Below are 22,500 nucleotides of genomic sequence, written 5' to 3'. Positions count from 1 at the left end.
TATTTTTGTTTCATTTCAGAGGCATAGACTCGAATCCTGGTCATGGTTGAAATACTTACTATAATTAGATTTCAATTCTGGTATATAATCCATTGTAGGGTCAATTTTCTATTAGAAAGTATTTGCGACTCAATTATTAAAATTATGAGTCACACATGTGTTTGCAAACACTCTCTCTCTCTCTCTCTCTCTCTCTCTCTCTCTCTCTCTCTCTCTCTCTCTCTCTCTCTCTCTCTCTCTCTCTCTCTCTCTCTCTCTCATATATATATATATATATATATATATATATATATATATATATATATACATATATATATACATATATACATATATTTATATACATATATATATATATATATATATATATATATATATATATATATATATATATATACATATATATAAAACGTAACAGCTGACACGCGTTGAGTATGAAATATGATCCGCCATACTACTCAAAGCCCCCTGATCACATTCCATTGTTTGAAAGATCTCTTTTTAGTTTCCTATCGTAATCACATAATTTCATTAGTGAATTTTATGAAAATTCAACATTACCTTGATCAATTTTAGGATAGTCATACCAGGAACTGATTCTCTCTGCCATCTAGAATATCCGAACTCCTTCATGTGAAAACTCCGTTTGTGAGTGGTTCAGTTTTCTGAATTCCAAATTTGGTTTCCATTGGTTAATGTTCACACAGCTTTAGGTGGTGGCGGCAGACTGTTCCTAATACGCCTTTCCAGATGAAATCCCCAAGTTTCACCCGCAACGGACTAGCTTCCGCCTGGCAGTTTCCATTTTCATTTATCAGGGCTTAGGGATAATTGAACGGCATGATCCCCCCCTCCCCCCTTTAAGTATATGCGACAAATTATTTATGGTTCTCACTTTAGGAAATACCAAAATAACAGCATGTATATCCAATTCCCTAAGCTATTTTATTTATGCGTTTTCCCTTGGACGCACTGGGTTTTTTTTTCTTTCTTTTTTTTTTTTTTTTTTTTTTTTTTTTTACTTCTCTTACGGCACAAATTATCGCTCACCAACGTATATTGGAAATCGTATGTCAACATATATCGCTAATAGTAACTTCATAATAATTATATAATTTTATATCTACCTTTTATTTCCATTTTTTTTATTCTTGCTTATCCTTATTCTTGAATTTTTATGGTTAACCAGAAGTATTTTCTATTCTTGATAATTTCAATAAAGAAACTCATAGGCGTTTCAAGGCATCTAGCAAGGCATAAAAGCCTGGCTAGCGATGTAGGAGTAGTGAGTGATTCAATGAAAAAGTTTCTCTGGAGGTTTTTGCTGAAGGTCGCATTTTTCTTATATATCTTTCAAAACATCGATTAATTGCTTTTCCTTTTCTAGATATTTGTACGTTTATTTTACGAGAATTTATTGCTTGTCTTTGATTAAGAAGTCTCTACACGAGCTGATTTTCATTTAAATGGGTTTATATATATATATATATATATATATATATATATATATATATATATATATATATAATATATATATGTATATATGTTTATATATATATGTATATATATACATACATATATATATATATATATATATATATATATATATATATATATGTATATATATATACATATATATATATATATATATATATATATATATATAAATGTGTGTGTATGTGTGCGTATCTGTGTGCATGAAAAAAAAAAGAGAGAGAGAGAGAGAGAGAGAGAGAGAGAGAGAGAGAGAGAGAGAGAGAGAGAGAGAGAGAGGATATCCATAAGTGTCTTGAAAATTTGTAAACGAAATATAAGTAAAATGAGAGAGAGAGAGAGAGAGAGAGAGAGAGAGAGAGAGAGAGAGAGAGAGAGAGAGAGAGAGAGAGAATTCATGTATTCATTATCTAAGATATATCTAACATGCGTTACAAAAATGTAAGGTCATCAGGTTGTTAACATTGTCTACTTAATGAGAATCGTCGTTTTGTCGGGGTTTATTTAATTTACCAAAATAATACGAACTAAGTGAATTTAAACATAGTTACTAGCTAACTCGATTTTGAGCACTTTTTCGACGGCCCTATCAACATTGTAGGTGTAGGTGAACGTGATATCAAATTATCTGAAGCTATAAAACAATTCATATATATATATATATATATATATATATATATATATATATATATATATATATATATATATATATATATGATAAATTTTGCACATTTTTACGTGTTTTTTTCATATTCAAATAAGCCATATATATTTTTGATACATTAATGTCTGGATTCTCTTAACGACCTCGGGATCAGAGCCCCAGGCGAAATCACACAAAGACAAGAGCTTGGCTCCGGCCGGGAATCGAACCCTGGTCGGCAAGCCTGTATAGACAGTGACCAAGCCACTTGGCCACGAAGAAGGGGCTCCCGAGGTCGCTAAGAGAATCCAGACATTAATGTATCAAAAATATATATGGCTTATTTGAATATATATATATATATATATATATATATATATATATATATATATATATATATATATATTTATATCAAATAAGTGATATATTTTAATACTTTAAAATCTGGCTTCTCTTAACGACCTCGGGATCAGATCACCAGGTGAAATCACTCTGGCCGCCTGAGTTTCGAACCCTGGTCCAGGATACTTGTATGACAGTGACCTTACCACTTTGAGTGATTTTGCCTGGGGCTCTGTTCCCGAGGTCGTTAAGAGAAGCCAGACTTTAATGTATTAAAATATATAGCTTATTTTAGATATGAAAAACACGTTTAAATGTGGAAAATTTATCATTATATATACATAAATATATATATATATATATATATATATATATATATATATATATATATATTTATATTTATATATATACAATCATATATATATATATATATATATATATATATATATATATATATATATATTACTGAAATTGGTATTGATTTTAGAATTTCAGTGGTAGTAGCAGCAGTAAAGTAATAAAAGATTTTCCAATCATTATTATTATCAATGCTGGCATTGTTTTAAGTGTTTGATGTTCAAAATCATGTTCTTCTCACGAAACGTTTTTTTACAAGTAACATATTTTTATCTCTTTATTCTCATAGCAGCAGCAAAGGAGTTACAAAAGTGTTCGAGAGATACCCAATGAATTTTACGACGATGTAAAATCCATCTAAAGTGGCAGAACGAAAAATGAATCACTTCGCTGTTAAACGACTTTTACGGGAAGCGACTCAAAATGTAATATCACCTGTAATGTTTGTTGCTATTCACGTTATTTCAAAAAAAAAAAAAAAAAAAAAAAACATTCAGATTCTCTTTTGAATAACTACCATTTTCTTTCCTTAAATTTTGAACGTATTTTCTATGTAATTCTGAGGCAGAATATCATGTTTAGAATGGCTAAGAAAGTCGAAAACATACGTAAAGACTTAGAAGAAGCAGCGTGAATGAAATATTGAATCTGACGCTAGAACACTTTATGCCTATTATATGCCTATTTCGTTAATGAATTACTGGCAATGGAACTAAGGAAATCTCCATATAGCCATTGTCAAAATCGAGAAAATATGACAGCTGTGAGCAAAGGAATAAAGAGAAGTGACGGTCGAGATTAAAGAGAAATGTCTCCGAATCGCTGAGACCAGAATTTTCTGGGAACTTTTCAGTAGCGAAGAGGATTGTCAGAGAAAGTGGACGCTGGAAAGAATCTTTTCGGCTAAATGTCTTTTATGAAAGAGATATGCGTTATATGAAAGAAGTAAGTAACATCAGTTGGGAATGAAATGCTCTTTCTATCTATCTATCTATCTATCTATCTATCTAAATATCTATCTATCTATCTATCTAAATATCTATCTATTTATCTAAATATCTATATATCTATCTATCTATCTATCGTTCTTTTTATATTTCAATATATTATTATTATTGTTATTATTATTGCTTGCTAAGCTACAACCCTAATAAGAAAAGCAGGGTGCTATAAGCCCAAGGGCTCCGACAGAGAAAATAGCTCTGTGAGGAAAGAAAATAAGGAAACCAATAGAATAGTATGCCTAAGTGTACCCTTAAGTAGAACTCTAACCCAGGACAGTGGAGGATCATGGTTCAGAGGTTATGGCACTACCCAAGACTAGAAAACAATGTTCCTTCTCCTAAAAGAGCTGCTTACTGTACCAACCGTGTGGCACACAATTGTACATAATTATTTTGTATATATTATGCTTGTATCTGCGCTCTTCCCTCGCACTAAAAAGAACCTGAATGATCATGTCTTCGTTTTGCTCTGTAACATTGTCTGTCTCTCGAACAGGTCATGTCCTGTTGCCTTGAGGTTTTGTATATAAAGAAGAGTGTTCCTTAATAAAACTCAGTTGATTGCATCCTGCCTTTGAGTTCACAACTCCTCTCTCGGCCCGTCACATTAGTGACCCCGGAAGTCGACTCGCTCCCACTGCCTTCCACCCCCACCTCCCTTGCCCCTCCATCGTTGGTACTATGACGGAGACAGACTCTACTACAGCAGTTGGCGCCGCCCCATTGAAACTTTCACCGTTCGCCACCGGAGAAGCGTTTGCTTGGTTTCAGCGCTCAGAAGTCCAGTTTCGTATCAGGGGCGTGACTCGCTCAACCACCAAAGCTGATTATGTTCTCGCGGCGATACCCGAGGACACCTTCCCAGAAATATCCGACTGGCTTTGTGAACAAGGAGACACCCCAATAGCTTATGAAGCCCTCAAAACATACCTTCTGCAGCAGTACTCGCCGTCACCAGCCGCCCGTATAGCAAAGCTTTTTCAGCTCTCGCAACAACCGTTGGGGGACCAAAGGGCTTCGCTTGCCCTCAGGGAAATGACCAGTATCGCTCGCCTTCAACCTGCCGCAGACGGCTCTCCTCGTGAGGTGAACCTACTTCGTGCCCTTTGGATACGCCGTTTACCCGAACCTGTACGCGCTGCCATACCCGATGTCGATAGTTTACCCATAAAGGACTTGATGACCAAAGCCGACGCCCTTATGGACAGCCACTTCAAGACCTCCATCAACACCTCCACCCCTGACGACGAGGATGCCTATTCAACGTCAACCGAAGCTGACATGAATGCCGTAGGACATACACGCCTACCCCGTGACGTGCCGGAGCGGCGACAAAGCCGCCCACCACCCACCAATCGCTCGCGCCCCAACGAACGACTTCTACAGCCACTTACTACCTCCCATCCGCCGCAGTTTTGCTACTACCACTTCAGATTCGGGGCAACCGCGAAGAAATGTGCCAAGGATTGTCAATGGCCAAAAAACGTGTAAGTAGGCCATCGCTTGTGGCGGTGGCCTCCCATGTTTCTAATCTTTTCTTTTTACAGGATGTAGGAACGGGCGTGCGATTTTTGGTAGACACGGGTGCTTGTCGTTCTCTTTTGCCAAGGAAACTCTTCAAGGCACGACGTAGTCTGTCTACATCTGCCGACGTCCGCTTAGTAGCTGCCAACGGTTCTGCGATACCCACCTACGGTTACGAGAACCTCACATTATCGTTCGGAAACGGTAAATTCAATTGGAAGTTTCTCGTTGCTGACGTCACAATGCCAATCCTCGGTGCGGATTTCCTCTCTCATTTCCACCTTCTGGTCGATGTCGCCCACCGACGATTGGTCAACGCAGACTCGTACTTGTCGACACCTCTTCAACCCGCCCCCTCTAACCTCGCTCTCCACATCAGCGCACCCACGGATGCCTACGCCCACCTCCTCACATCGTACCCGGAAGTTTTCCGTCCAGAACTTCGCCAAACGCCCACGGTTCCTGCCAAGCACGGTATTTATCACCATATCAAGACGACAGGACCCCCAGTCTTCGCAAAATTCAGACGTCTGGCACCGGAACGATTGGCAGCCGCCAAACAGACGTTCGCCGAAATGGAGAAAATGGGCCTTTGCCAAAAGGCCTCCAGCCCATGGTCGTCACCCTTACACATCGTTTTGAAGAAAGACGGCTCCCTCCGTCCGTGCGAGGATTACAGGCGCCTGAACATGCAAACAGAACCGGATCACTACCCCCTCCCAAACATTGCCGATGTGACCTCCTACCTGCACAAAGCGAAGGTTTTCTCTACGCTCGACCTCCTGAAGGGGTATTATCAGGTGCCTATGAACCCAGAAGACATCTCCAAGACCGCCATGACCACTCCGTTTGGTACATACACCTTCAATTACTCCTGTTTTTGCCTTCGTAATTCTGGGGCAACGTTTCAACGTCTCATGGATGGCATCTTAGGGGACCTCCCTTTCTGTGTATGTTATGTGGACGACATACTTGTGTTCTCCTCCTCAAAAGAGGAACACCTCCGTCACCTACGCATCGTGCTCGACCGCCTGCAACAAAACGGCCTTGTAGTCCGGTACGACAAGTGTACCTTTGGCGCCAACGAAGTGTCGTTCTTAGGGCACCGTATCACTCCTGAAGGAGTCCATCCCCTCCCTGAGAAGGTAGCAGCAGTTCAGAACTTCCCCGCGCCCTCGACCGTCAAAGCTCTGCAGGAATTCTTGGGCATGATCAACTATTATCACCGTTTTCTGCCAGCCATTGCCGCCACTCTTGCTCCCCTCTACGCCTCCCTCAAGGGCAAGCCAAAGGACCTGAAGTGGGGTCCCCTTCAAGAAGCAGCCTTCTGCAATGCAAAGAAGTCCCTATCAACTGCTGCGGCTCTCACTTTTCCTATCCCACACGCCCCTCTCCTTCTCTCCACCGATGCCAGCGACGTCGCTATTGGTGCAGTACTCAAGCAGGTGGTCAAAGGCTCTCCCCGCCCATTGGCCTTCTTCAGCAGAAAACTGTCCAAGGCAGAATCGGGTTATTCTACCTTCGATCGAGAATTGCTGGCGGTGCACTTGGCTGTCCGTCACTTTCGCCATTTCTTAGAAGGTACGCCCTTCGTCATTCGCACAGACCACATGCCTCTGGTGCACGCCTTCACTCGACAGTCTGACGCCTGGTCCGCCCGTCAACGCCGACATCTCTCCGCCGTGGCTGAATACAATTGCACCCTCCAATACGACCCTGGGAAAATGAATCCCGTTGCCGATGCCCTGTCAAGAAACACGTTGGCTGCCGTTCAACTGGGATTGGATTACAACGCCCTGGCTGAAGCCCAACAACAGGATCCAGAGTATCAAGCTTGTAGGACATCCTGCACGTCCCTCCGTTGGGAAGATTTTCCCCTCGAAGACTCCAACACCACCCTCCTCTGTGACGTCAGTACTGGTAGACCGCGACCTTGGATTCCTGCTCCCATGCGCCGACAGGTGTTTGATTTCATTCACGGCCTTTCACCTCCCTCGTGCCGTTCTACTGCACAGCTGCTGAAGGCAAAGTTCATTTGGCACGGCATTTCTAAGGATGCTAAGGATTGGGTCCACGCCTGTACTTCTTGCCAAACTTCCAAAGTACATCGACACATGGATTCAGGAGTGGGCACCTTTCCTCAACCTCAGCGTCGTTTCGCACACATTCATGTCGACGTTGTAGGTCCCCTACCCACATCACAAGGACATCGTTACCTGTTTACCGTCATCGACCGCTCCACTCGTTGGCCTGAAGCCATTCCCATGGAAACTGCAACGTCCGCCTCATGTACATCTGCCTTACTCTCTGGATGGATTTCAAGATTCGGTATCCCTGAGCATATTACTTCTGACAGGGGAACCACTTTCACCTCTCACTTGTGGACGTCATTAGCGAATCTCCTGGGCATCACCCTACATCAGACAACGGCCTACAACCCCGCTGCCAATGGAATGGTTGAACGTTTTCATCGCACCCTCAAAGCAGCTTTGATGTCCCGCTGCAAGGATTGCAACTGGTTTACTCAACTTCCCTGGGTCCTCCTGGGACTAAGGACCACTCCTAAAGACGCCCTCGACGTCTCGGCAGCTGAAATGGTGTATGGCGACCCGTTGGTCGTCCCTGCCGAATTTTTTCCTTCTACAACCTCCTCCGACGATCTCCAGCGCATATGTCACGTCGTGGGAAAATTTACTCCGTGCCGCCAGACTTACAAGCCCCCAGCGAAGCATCACATGCCAACGGACTTGCACTCTGCAACGCACGTCTTCCTGCGCAACGACACTAGCAAGCCACCACTAACGCCCCCTTACACGGGCCCTTTCCTTGTGATCCGACGCAGTCCGAAAGCATTCCTATTAAACATTCGGGGCAAAGAAGACTGGGTCTCCATTGATCGTCTAAAACCTGCTTATCTTTTGCCAGATGACCCGCCTACAGTTCGCCTCTCTAGATCAGGGCGCCCTATTTAACATGTACAGTATGTCATTTTTAGGGGGGGAGCCATGTACCAACCGTGTGGCACACAATTGTACATAATTATTTTGTATATATTATGCTTGTATCTGCGCTCTTCCCTCGCACTAAAAAGAACCTGAATGATCATGTCTTCGTTTTGCTCTGTAACATTGTCTGTCTCTCGAACAGGTCATGTCCTGTTGCCTTGAGGTTTTGTATATAAAGAAGAGTGTTCCTTAATAAAACTCAGTTGATTGCATCCTGCCTTTGAGTTCACAACTCCTCTCTCGGCCCGTCACATTACCCTTGCTAAAAGGTCTCTTCTGCCCTTACTAAGAGGAAAGTAGCCACTGAGCAATTGCAGTGCATTAGTTAACCCATTGAGAGAAAAAGAATTTTTCGGTTGTCTTCGTGTTGTCAGTCGTATGAGGAAAGAGGAGTTTATAAAGAATCATCATCATCATCATCTTCTACGCCTATTGATGATAAGGGCCTCAATTAGATTTCACCAGTCCGCTCTATCTTGAGCTTTTAATTCAATACTTCTCCATTCATCATCTCCTACTTCACTCTTCATAGTCCTCAGCCATGTAGGTCTGGGTCTTTCAACTCTTCTAGTACCTTGTCAAGCCAAACTGAACGTTTGGTGAACTAATCTCTCTTTGGGAGTGCAAAGAGCATGCCCAAACCATCTCCATCTACCCCTGATCATGATCATATCCAAATATAGCACTCACGTAATCTCTCTTATAGTTTCACTTCTAATCCTGTTCTACCATTTAACTCCCAATATCCTTCTGAGGGCTTTATTCTCAAATCTTCTAAATCTATTGGAGATTGTTTCATTGTCATACCATGACGCATGTCCATAGAATAACACTTATCTCACTAAACTGATACATAGTCTGATTTTTATATGTAATATCTGGCGATTTGATTTGCAAATTTTACTTAACATAGATATTGTCTGATTTGTTTTTTTCAATCTTTCACTAAACTCTAATTCTAAATTCCCTGTATTGGAGATCATAGTTTCTAAATACTTGAATGATTCTACTTCATTAATCCTTCCTCCTTCCAATGACATTTCATCTTCCATTGCATACTCCGTTCTCATCATCTGTCTTTCTTCTATTTATCTTCAGCCCAACCTCATATGATATTGCATGCATTCTGGCAAGCAAGCATTGCAAATCCTCTGGTGTTCTGCTAACAAGGACAGCATCATCAGCATACTCTAGGTCTGCTAACTTCTTATCACTGTAACCTGTCTCTAAATGCCCAAATAGATAATGTAATAAAAACTGCTGGTTATCATCTGAGAAATATTGCGTTTATAAAAAAGTACCTGGCCGAAAATTATGTAAAGAAACTTGTGATAAACTGTGTTATTACCAGTATTGACTACTGCAACTCTATCTACTACAATTTACCATAAGTGCAACTTAAGAAATTACAAAACATAATAAACAGAGGAGCAAGACTGATAAAAGGTGTCCCACCAAGAGAAAGGATCACCCCTATATTAATTGATTTACAATGGCTGCCAATTAAAGTAAGAATTGAATTTGAAATATGTACTATAACCCACCAAGTTATTAGAACCGGGCGTCCAAAATACTAGAGAGATTTGCTACATATTGCGCAGCCAACAAATCATGTCGACACGAGAATAGTTACAGATGGCTTCAAACTGTTGGAACCTAGATTTATGTCCACTTTAGGCGCCAGGGCCTTTAAATATGCGGCCCCGAGACTATATAATAAGCTCCCACGAAACATTCGAGTGATTGAAGACATTAAGGCTTTCAAGAGGAAACTGAAGACTTTCTTATTTCATTAGTCTTTTAACAGTGACGATTTAACAGTAATTGAACAATACGCAATATAAAACGTTGAATACTCTGAACTAACAAGGTAAAACGACAGTGGAGGTCCTGTAGAGAGTGGGGTTCACCTGCTATATGGGACCGGAAAAGCAGCCATCAAAGTAAGTAAGTAAGTAAAGTAAGTACCAATCCAGTGCAAACCTTCTCCACCATCTCTGACTGTTCTACGCATTACAAAATCCATGAGGAGGATAAACAACATAGGTGACAGCACATCCCCTTGGAGTACTCCGCTGTTCACTAGAAATTCCTTTGATGAGACTCCATTAATATGGAGAACTCTCCACAAAATTGGCCAGTGCACATTATCAAAGGCATTTTCATAGTCCACAAATGCCATCAAAAGGGTATTTCTATATTCTGTGCACTGCTGTACAACATGTCTCTAAATGAAAATTTGGTCAGTGCAACTTCTATCTTTTTCTAAATCCTGCTTGTTCATCTCTCAGCTTTTCATCAATCTTTTTCTCTAGTCTCATTAGAATAAGCATACTATATATTTTCATAACAACTGAAGTAAATGTTATGCCTCTATAATTATTGCAATCAGTCAGGTCTCCTTTTTTTTTGCTATTTTCACCAACATTCCTAACTCCCATTCATCAGTTTTTGCCTCTTCATGCCACATTCTACAAAATCATCTTGGAAGTAGTCTAGGAGTCACTCTATTTTCAGCCAGTATCATCTCGGCAGTTATTCCATCGTATCTAGGCGCTTTCCATCTCTAGTTTTTTAGGATGGCTTCGAACACACTGAATTCATTCATGGGTACATCAAGATCTTCATCAGCTTCAGGTATATGCTTCTTCTTTGCTCCAGTCGAGATTTCATGAATAATTCTATGAGCAATTCTTACACCATCATGGCCACTTCCTGAATTCATAGCTTTGTCAGCCTCATCTGTTTTACTGTCTAAATATTCTCTCCAGTCATTCCTGGCTTTTCTTTTGACCTCACGGTCAATGCTGGAATACTTAGCATGCTCTACCTTGTAATTTTCATTACTTCCCCGAAAACTTTCAACTATTAATTTCTGTCTTAGTCTTTTTCTTAGAGTAGCCCAAATATCATTTCATATCTATGGCTTTATCCTTGTAACTGCGTGTCGCAAGACTTCACTACCAACTGACTGATATATGCTTTTAATATCGTACTATGCTTCATTAATTGTCTGTTCTTCTCCTCATAGTCTCTAAGACTGCAAATCGATTCCTAAGTTCAATTACAAATGTTTCTCTGTCCTCTTCTTCTACAAGCTTAGTTGTATCAAACCCAGGTATTCTATCTATCTTTCTGTTGAATACTTTCAGTTTTAATTTCAGTGTGGCAATGAGGAGCTGGTGATCACTACCAATATCTGCACCTCTATAGCATCTTACATTTCTCAGAGTCCTCCTTCTCACTATATTAATAGCAATGTGATCTATCTTATTTTTGTAATTGCTACATGGTGAATTCCCTGTATATTTGTGGATGTTCTTGTGTTGAAAAAAATAAGCTGTGATCCTCTTAGACCCTGCATTTTATTTGTATGGTCTTTATTGACATGGAGAAGGCATACGATCGAATACAACGTCAGGAGCTGTGGAGACGTATGAGAGAAAAGGGAGTCCCTGAGAAATACGTAAGAATCAATCAAGATATGTATGAGAGGGCAGAAGCAAATGTTAAGAGCAGTATAGGCCTAACGGAATGTTTCCCAGTAAATGTGGGACTACATCAGGGGTCTGCATTGAGCCCTTACCTATCTGATCTGGTCATGGATGTAGTAACACAAGGTATTAGAGATCAGTCTCCTTGGTGTATGATTTCTTTCTGATGATGTTATACTGTGTAGCACTAGGCGAGAGGTAGTAGAAGAAAAACTGGAGGAGTGGAGAAGAGAAATGGAAAATAGAGTATTGAAGATCAGCAGGAAAAAGACAGAGTATTTGAGATTGAAAAATGGGGAAAATGGGGAAGTTAGTTTATGCTGAGAGAGATTGAAAAGAGTTGAAAATTTCAAGTATTTAGGATCAACAGTTACAGAGGATGGTGATCTGCGGGCAGAAATAAACCACAGAATACAAGCAGGATGGAAGAATTGGAAAGGATTGTGTGGAGTACTATGCGACAGGAAAATAGGGGTTTAGTTGAAAGGTAAAGTACACAGGACAGTTGTGAGACCGACAATGATGTATGGAGCGGAGACGTGAGCAATAAAGAATACAGAAGAGAAGAAGCTGGATGTGGCAGAGATGAGAATGTTGAGGTGGATGTGTGGGTAACAAGAAGAACTAAGATACGGAATGAGGTAATTAGGGGTACCAAAGGAGTTAGAGAACTATCAGATAAGATCCAGGAAAGTAGACTGAGATGGTATGGTCATGTCATGAGAAGAGATGTACAAGATATTGGGAGGAGAGTGATGGAAATGGAGGTACAGGGAACGAGAAAGAGAGGGAGACCAAAGCGAAGGAGGATGGACTGTATTAAGGATGACCTTCGATCAAAGTGATTAACCGGTGATGAAGTGTGGGACAGAGGTAGATGGAGAACGCTGGCCAGAAACATCGACCCCACATAAAAGTGGGAAAAGATGCAGACAAAGTAAAAGAAGAAGAAGAAGTTCTTGTGTTGAAAAAGAGTACCTCCAATGACAAGATTGTTTGCTAAGCAGGAACTTATGAAATGTGTTCCATTTTCCTTTGCAACTTCGCCAAGAACCTCGTCACCTATCACATTCTCTATCCCTTGATTATTTCCTCTAACTTTAGTATTGGAGTCGCCAATCACAATTTGCATATGTCTCTCGGGGATCTTATCTATTACCCTCTGTAATTCTTCATAGAATTCGCTTTTCCTTTCTTCAGAGGAATAATTTTTGAGGCATAGCAAACTATAATACTCATATTGCACTGCTTTTTAAAGAATAGGCCTCACTATTCAGTGTATATGAAGGCAAAGTAAAAATGAGCCGTATCCAGAGAGGGATTCAATGTTGTATTATCTGGCCAGTCAAAGGACCCCATAATCTCTAGCGGTAGTATCTCAACCTATATGTATTTCTTCTTGGCTTTTGTGTCGATAAATGAAACTTATAGATATTATCACATCTCTCTGTATGTGCTATTTGAACGAGAGGCGTATGATGAAAATGATATAACCTTAATGAAATATGAATGCGTAACTGTAATTTTTCAAATCACAATATTAAGTCAAATTATTCCATGTAAAGCTAATGACATAATATGTATTTGGCCTGGGAATGAAAACATAATTACTCTCTTCGATAATTCATGTGAATTGGTGCCCTCGATAAAACTTACATTGGAAGTGGAAAACGATTGTAGCTTTCTTTTTTTTTAGTTTGATTACCTAATATGAATCACAGGTTGTGGTGGCCTGTTGGTAACACCCCCCCCCCCCCCCCCCGGCTGGTGATCGCCAGACTGGGGTTCGAGTCCTGCTCAAACTCATTAGTTGATTTATCGGCTGCAACCTCACCATCCTTGTGACCTAATGATGGGGGGTTTTGGAGAGCCTATAGGTCTAACTGCTGAGTCCACAGTAGCCATTGTCTAGCCCTCCCTGGTCCTAGCTTGTGTGATCATATATATATATGTGTGGTCTAAGATCCTGGTATGGTCAGTCTCTAGGGCAGCGGTCGGGAAATAGGGGTAAATTACCCCTAATGGGGTAATTTACAGATTTTTGGGGTTAATGGGTGAATAAATATGAAAATTGGAGAGAGAATGCACTGGGAAGCCCAGGATCTTCAAAACCACGGAAATGGAGAAATGTCAGTTTTGATATTGTTTGACATCAGAGGTTAGCTCTCTCTCTCTCTCTCTCTCTCTCTCTCTCTCTCTCTCTCTCTCTCTCTCTCTCTCTCTCTCTCTCTCTCTCTCTCTATATATATATATATATATATATATATATATATATATATATATATGTATATATATACTGTATATATACTGTATATATATATATTTACTTATATATATATATATATATATATATATATATATTAATAGTTTATAATCTATATGTAATATATTCAACTTGTTTAATAATTCTAGTACTCTAGTAGTATGTGTTTTGCCCCGTAGTGGAATAATTGATTGTGGGTCTTTAATACCAGATTTGAAATGTTTCTGACTGATCAAAAACATAAACTTGCAGACAAGTTCAGAACATCAACTTGGCTAGCTCTTCTTGCATACTTGCTGACATTTTTGGACATGTAAATGAACTGAATAAAGTAATGCAAGGAAAGAAAATCTATATCATCTTAACAAGGGGAAAAATTTCAGCATTTTTATCAAAACTTCAGTATTGGAACCAGAAAGTAAATGTCATCAAGACTGCTGTCTTTCCAAACCTGACAGTTTTTGGAAGAGTAAAGATTGTAATGAAGGTGTTATTCACGAGGCACCTGCCGAAACCTAGGGATAGATTCTGTGACTACTTTCCAAAGCTTTATTCCCATACTGTCAGATGGATTGTAAATCCCTTCAAATGTGTACAGGCTGATTACCACGAAGAGCCGGAAGGGTTAGCAGAAGAGGTTATTGAACTTCGTTCCAACAGTGAAACAAGCATGAAATTTGAGACCAAGGATAACCTCTCAAGTTTTTAGATGTCAAAAGCTGTAAAGGCTAATAAAACTGCGCAACAGGAAGCAACTAAAATGCTGCTACTTTTTGCAACAACTTACCTTTGCGAGCAAAGTGCTAATTATTTTTAAGACATTCTCCATTTGCTAGAAAAAATCGGTGATAATGAAGCATTTGGAATTAGAAGAAATTAACGATTGCTTTTAAATAAATCCCTAACAATACGAATGGAAGGGTGCTAGGAAAATTCGATCCCGGAAAATTTGGTCCCAGACAGTTTCTAAAATCTATTTGACCCACCTCAAAATAGAATCTCTGAAAAAGGCAAGGTGTGGCGGGTGTTAAAAACTTTTAACAAATGGATAGGTGGATGATTTTAGCAGTGGTTATTCGTGTCCTCGTCATTAAATCAGTTGGAGTGGTATTTCAGAACGTGACGCATCCGTGGGCCTGTTGTTTGTTTATAAACTGTAAAGAAATACATACTTTACATTAATGGTATTTGAGATTCTACACATGACAATACTTTTATTAAGCTATAAAACTTGCGACCAAATATTTATCTTAGTAAGGTGTCGATTGACTTTGAACTGACAATTCGTAATAGCTGACATCCACTTTTTATTTCTATTAGTGCCAACTCTTGTAAAACATCTAATATATTATTATTATTATTATTATTATTATTATTATTATTATTATTATTATTATTATTATTATTATTATTATCATTTATTATTATTATTATTATTATTATTATTATTATTATCATTATTTTTCATTATTATTATTGTTATTATTATTATTATTAGTATTATTATTGTTATTATATTGCAATCGAGTCTGTTTATATGTGCGTGCCTGTGGACAAAACTACACAACGGATTTTGATGAGATTTTCACTGATGATAGAACTTAGGACATGTACAGAGCCATTAAATTTTGGAGCTGATCCGGATCCAGATTCTAGATCCAGAATTGCCTTTTTTGTGTTTCTGTGGACAGGATTACGTCAAAACTACAAAACGGATTTTGACGAAATTTTTCCCACAGATAGAACTTAGGTCATGGACGATCCGATTAGTTTTTGTAGATGATCCGGATCTGGATCTGGATTCTAGATCCGGATTTCCATTTTTCGTACTTTAAAGATAACGTCAAAATTACACAACTAAATTTGACGACCCATTAAAATTTGGAGATGATCCAAATCTGGATCCGGATTCTAGTATATTATTTTATTTGTCTGTGTGTCTGTAAAAAGTTTTCGTCAAACTTCTCGACGGAATTTGACGAAATTTTCACATGAGGATCTTAGGTCATGGACCACCCCCATTAGATTTTGGAGATAATCCGGATCCGGATTCTATATCCATATTTGCATTTTTCGCCATTTTAAAGATAATCTCAACACAAATTGACGGGTTTTGACGAAATATACACAACATATAAATCTTGTTATTATTATTATTATCATTATTATTATCATTATTAGCTAAGTTACAACCCTAGTTGGAAAATCAGGATCTTACAAGCCCAAAGGCTCCAAAAGAGAAATATAGCCCAGTGAGGAAAGGACATAAGAAAATAAATAAACTACAAGAGAAGTAATGAACACTTAATATATAAACAATTTAAAGAACAGTAAACACATTAAAATGGGTCTTTTATAAATAAACCATGGAGAGAGACTTATGTCAGCCTTTTCAACATAAAAAAAAATCGCTGAAAGTTTGAACTTTTTAAAGTTCCAACGATTCAACTGCCTGATTAGGAAGGTCATTCCACAATTAGGTCATATCTGGAATGAAACTTCTAGAACAGTGTGTGATATTGCGCCTCGTGATGAAGGAATGACTTTTAGAATTAACTGCATACCTAGCATTACTGTGGTACTGTCTGGGAAGATCTGAATGCAAAGGATGGTCAGAGTTATGAAAACTCTCATGCAACCTGCATAACGAACTAATTGAACGCAGGTGCTAGAGTTTAATATCTAGATCTGGAATAAGAAATTTAATAGACAGCAAGTTATTGCTGAACAAATTGAGATGAGATTCTGCAGCTGAAGACCAGACAGCAGAACAATACTCGAAACAAGGTAGAATAAAAGAAATAAAACACTTCGGAATAGATTGATAACCAAAAATCTTAAACTACTTTCTCAATAAGCCCTTTTTTGGCAATTGAAGAAGATACGCACCGAATGTGTTTTTTAAAAGTAAACTTGCTATCAAGCATCACACCTAAAATTTTAAAGAGTCGTAGAGTGTTAAAGAAACATTATCGATGCTGAGATTTGGATGTCGAGGAGCCGCTGTCCTCATCTACTTACAATTATACTCTGAGTTTTGTTAGGGTTTAACTTCATGCCCCATGATTTTCCCTAGGCGCCAATTTTATCTAGATCTCTATTAAGGGATTCAGCAACCCCATATATACATTCAAGCGATGGAATTGAAGCGAAGAGAGTAACATCACCTGCATATGCAACGAGCTTATGTTCTAAGCAAAACCGCATATCATGTGTATGTACAGTAGTATAAAAAGTAATGAGCCAAGAGCGCTACCCTGACGAAACACCAGATATCACATTTCTATACCCACCATGGTGACCATGAAGAGCAGCTCTCTACAATCTTTTACTTAAAAATTTAATAATGGGGCTAAGAAAAGACCCATATATTCCCTAATGTTTGAGTTTGAAAACAAGGGCCTCATGATTAACACGGTCAACGACAGCACTAAAATCAAGGCCAATCATACGAGCTTCCTGACCACACTCAAGTACTGATGGAAAAAAAAAAACCTTATCCAATCTTATGATGATGACGATAAATCAAATTTATCAAAAGCAATTGCTCATCCATTAAATCATTCGGTTTAATTTTCAGGACAGAATGTTCTCAGACCAACTTGATCTGATTTTCTGTAATGTGTTTGTTAAAATGAAATACTATATATATTTTCATGGTCTAAATGTGAGTTACCCATAATCCCTTGTTTGATATATATGTTTAATAAAAGGCAACAGTAAAATACATTTTTGCTGATTTTTATATTCTTAATAATGAAATCATTCTTCTCTTTTATTTTTCATTTATTCAGATCAATAAAAAAAAATTTCTGGAAGTATATTGATAAATTGTGCTATCAATATTTTTCGGAACTGAATTTTCCTTGACCGAATTTTCCTAATTACCTCCGCCAACAAAGGTGGAAGGAGGTTAAGTTTTACCACCGATTTCAGTGTTTATGTGTTTGTTTGTGTTTGTGTTTCTTCCCCTGTGTGTTTGTTTGTGAACAGCTTCCTGGCCATAATTTTAATCGTAGAGTAATGACACTTCCAGGGATTAACTGTTATGTAAAAAGCTGGAAATGATTAAATTTTGGAAAGTCAAGTTCAAAGGTCAAGGTTACAGTTAAGGAAAATGTCAAATTCTTGTAATCAATCATAAGTTTAGATATCGTTGTCAGAGAGCCTGCGAACTTGATTCATATTTGAATGTATGAAAATCCACGCCAATTAATATTTGATAAGGTCAAAGGTCAAAGTCAAGGTCGAGTAAAAGGTCGAGAAATAAGCTGCCGCAGCGGAGGTCTGTGCTCTACTGAGTGCCCCTCTAGTTTTCGTATATGTCCGATAACAGGAAATTTTAGGAATATATTTTTGTTTTATATATTGGCTTTTTTATTTTTATCAAGAGAATTACTCTTCTATTTTGTTTCGTATTGATTCTGACTTGTTAAATTAAGGTTTCAATGGGCAGTCTACAAATAATTTCCGGGACTGAATTTTCTGGGACCAAAAGTTCTGTTCACCTGATGTATGTGTAGGCCTACATCAAACCACATCCAAGCCATGCGTCAGGTTTTATCCCATTGGTCAAACAGAAATTATTGCAAAGGAAAAAAAATTAAAAACTTTTAGCTTATATCGTTAAAACAGTTATGTTATCTATTGAACAGGTTTACTTTAATATATGTTGAAAACGAACATAGAAAAACCAAGTTTATAGAGAAAAAAAAATTGAAAGAATATGAATCTAGTCTATGGTGTATTAACTAAATATATTTATTTCTTAAGAAGAATTTGAACTGTAAATACAGTATTTCAAAAAGCGCAGGTAGCTTGGCATAAGAATGTCAGCATGAAAAACAATAGTTGTTATGGGAGCCACCCTCCGTCGCAAATGATCCTTGTGCTCCTTGCTTTTTGTACTATTTGTACAACTGTACGTTTGCAATATTGTACTAGTGTAGGTAATGAACATTTCTATTACAATGAATGATCTCTTGTTTATGTCATAGCTAAACACTAGGACACTGGACTGGGTATATACTCTTTCATTTTTTCTTGTAATTTTTTTCATCTTAACTTAATTTTTTTACTCTTTTCAAATGCCAAGTGTATATGCACACACATTTTATGAATATTTTTTCTACTTTCATATAGGTATTTATATATGCATATATATATATATATATATATACATGTGTGTGTGTGTGTGTGTAAGTATTCATATGTATATACTGTATACGTTATGTATGTATGCATGGATATATTTTTCTCTATTTACCCTATATGCACGGATTTGCATGTATACAGCAGATTGTTTGATCATCGAATTTAAGTAACTCTGAGCCTAGTCAGTATTTGAATGGGTGACCACCATTAAAAGATAGTTTTTTTATCAATATATAAGAACCCCTTAAGTATCCAAGTGGGTGAGCGTGTGAGGTTAGCATTTGCACCTCATAATGCTTGTGAAAAACATAAAAGGTAACACTCTTTGTCGTCATGCCTCTAAGGCAAACGGATGAAAGTAGTATTTGGTATGAAAAGTTAAGATAAGAAAAAATGTATCGATATAGATAAAGATAAGAATAATAAAAGATTGACAGATTTGAGGTTATGATAGCTCTGGTCTTTTTTTTTTTTTTATCAGTCTTAAAGTTCGATCCATTTCCACTCCTTGCCTTTTCCTTTTTTTCTTTCTTTTTAAGTAGGTTTTTATGGAACATTTTAATCTCATTATCATGATAACGATAAAATTTATGATATTAATATTAGTATTATTATCAAAAGAACAAACTATTTTATGCTTTTTATCCCTCTTGCTAAATTTCTGAAAGAGCTCTACGACATAATTGTTTAAATACTACAATACCAAGTAGGTTACGAATTTTCTTCTAGAATATATACTGGTTTCTTGTTCATTGTTATGTGTGGTGTAATGCAACACTATTATCTTTGCTATATCAATTATTCAGAGCTCTTGATTTTGTTGTAATATGGTCTCTGACAGTATAAGTCTGATGTCATATTTAATATCGCAATAAAGCAACTGTAATTGTATCTACAACTCTAAGAACAATATTAGAAATGACTGCAATTTTTCCTAAGCATTATAATTTCTTTCCTAATGTATACTTTAATTATGAATGAATTTGTTCCTGCTGTATTAGCGACGACTATTTTGGTTAAGGAAAAAAACTTTTCCTTGGTATTGCTGTGCAGCCACAAATATTTGGGGGAATATTTTACAATTTACATTTATAAATAAAGCAACTGTAATTGTATCTACAACTCTAAAAACAATATTAAAAATGACTGCAATTTTTCCTAAGCATTATAATTTCTTTCCTAATGTATATTTTAATTATGAATGATTTTTGTTCCTGCTGTATTAGCGACGACTATTTTGGTTAAGGAAAAAAACTTTTCCTTGGTATTGCTGTGCAGCCACAAATATTTGGGGGAATATTTTACAATTTACATTTATAAAAATGCTACAGTTATAACAGCTCTTTCATTATGTCAGAAGTCTAGCCAATGGTAAGAAATGAAGTCTCCTAATTATATCTTCTTATCCATCTTTTTCCCCCTATCATCATCATTATTGTTTGTTTAAGATTCCTTTATTACCAATGATCTCAGGATTATTTTCCAAAAGAGGGCTTGGATAATAAAATTCATTATTATTGTTATAGACAATTCAGATTTAGATTATTCCACGCCACCCACCTTATTTAGCTATCCACAATAAACTCAGGGAGTTTCTACAAAAAACAGGCCCTTCAAAACGCTGCAGTCATCCGTAGAACTTTAGTTTTCCCGTGGCTGGGATGCATTCATTCGTTAAATACAGCTTCCCGCCCTCACCCTCTCTCTCTCTCTCTCTCTCTCTCTCTCTCTCTCTCTCTCTCTCTCTCTCTCTGGGAGAAGAAAGCGACCAAAATAGACAAATATTAAATAATTATGTTAGTTTCAACTATGACTGGTAAAAATTATATTACCCATGTAACTTTAAATCTGGTAATATTTCTTGACAAAATATTTTATCGAAATCTCACTTCGCAAAAAAATAAAAAAATAAAAAATAAATTGTACTTCTATCAGCATTCACGCATTGTATTCAAACCAAAATCCGTCTGAGAATAATATCGAAATTCTTTGGATGTCTGAATGTTTGACTTTTTTTCACCCCAAAAGTACTGGGCAACTTTCGGTCGCATTCTCAAACTTTCCTCACAAGCAACAGTCGCAGAAGTGGGGTGCCTCAGGCGGGTCTCTCTCTCTCTCTCTCTCTCTCTCTCTCTCTCTCTCTCTCTCTCTTTTATATTTTACATTGTTCCTTCCCATTTAGTAGTTGATCCGATTTTCAATCGTGGTAATCGTAGCAAAAAAAATCAGCTTTTACTTCCTTTTATTCTAAATTGTACTGGTAATAAATTTGTCATGAACTTTACGCAAAGGCCTTTGTGAGTATGTTTGATGTTTACACTGCACATATAGACGAGTATATTTGTGCATAGCCTACGCATGATGTAAGATTTTCCTTATCTATAATTTCCTAATATTTGCTTTTTATAAAAGCCAAAATAAATTAAGATCAAAGATCAAGATATGTTAAGCGAGGAGAATTTAACCTCAAGGGGAGCTATACAGTAGATCAATCTCATGAATGAAAGGAGGCTCTAGATATTGCGATTAACTGAAGATTGTTTACTTGATTGGTTGACTTGTGTAGTCTTATTACTCCACAACACTTGTGGTCTTAGACCCTAGACTGAAGACGGAATGATAAGAGATCGCTCAGCCACGCTGAATAAATTTATGACGTGATGGCCTGACCGGTGTTACCTGGAAACTGAGAAAAAGAAGAATTCCTCTTTGCAGCTCCATTAGAAGAAAAAGCTGTCATCTCGTGGTATACTGTAGGCATTACTGATAGATTTTTGCAACATACATTCGACACCTCTTACGGCTGAAGCTATCTATTAGCCTTCTACTTTAAGTCCATTCCTACTTGCTTTCCTCCATTAGGATGCTCAGCATATTTTAATTTCAATTTGATCATGCAAATGCAGAGTTTCCCCTTTTTTCGCTTCAGCGCTGAATGAGAGAGAGAGAGAGAGAGAGAGAGAGAGAGAGAGAGAGAGAATATTATGACTTAAATAAATTGAAGCTAAGATTCCATCTGCCGAAAAGGGGACGGAAAGTGAAAACTGTTATAATTGGAAGAACTGTATTCTGTTGGGGATGGGTGAGCTCGATGTAAAGCCATGGTAAAGTATTTGTAGAAAATTTGCAATATATAATCCTCTCATAACAAATCTAAAATCTGAAATTTAGTTAGAGTTGAATTTAACTTGCATATGGGTTCTATGTATTCTTATGATCAAAT

General features: G+C 37.7%; 1 protein-coding gene across 1 annotated transcript in view; it reads right to left on the bottom strand.

The window, feature by feature from the left end:
* The window catches only part of LOC137651657 (uncharacterized), a 33,671-nt gene that overhangs the window by 4,817 nt on the left and 6,354 nt on the right, over positions 1–22,500 (bottom strand). The gene's annotated exons all lie outside the window — the stretch shown is intronic.

The sequence above is a fragment of the Palaemon carinicauda genome, chromosome 13 (genome assembly GCF_036898095.1).
Source record: "Palaemon carinicauda isolate YSFRI2023 chromosome 13, ASM3689809v2, whole genome shotgun sequence".
Classification (NCBI taxonomy): domain Eukaryota; kingdom Metazoa; phylum Arthropoda; class Malacostraca; order Decapoda; family Palaemonidae; genus Palaemon; species Palaemon carinicauda.
The sequence above is the reverse complement of the archived record's forward strand: the minus strand, read 5'-3'. Positions and strand labels throughout refer to the sequence as shown.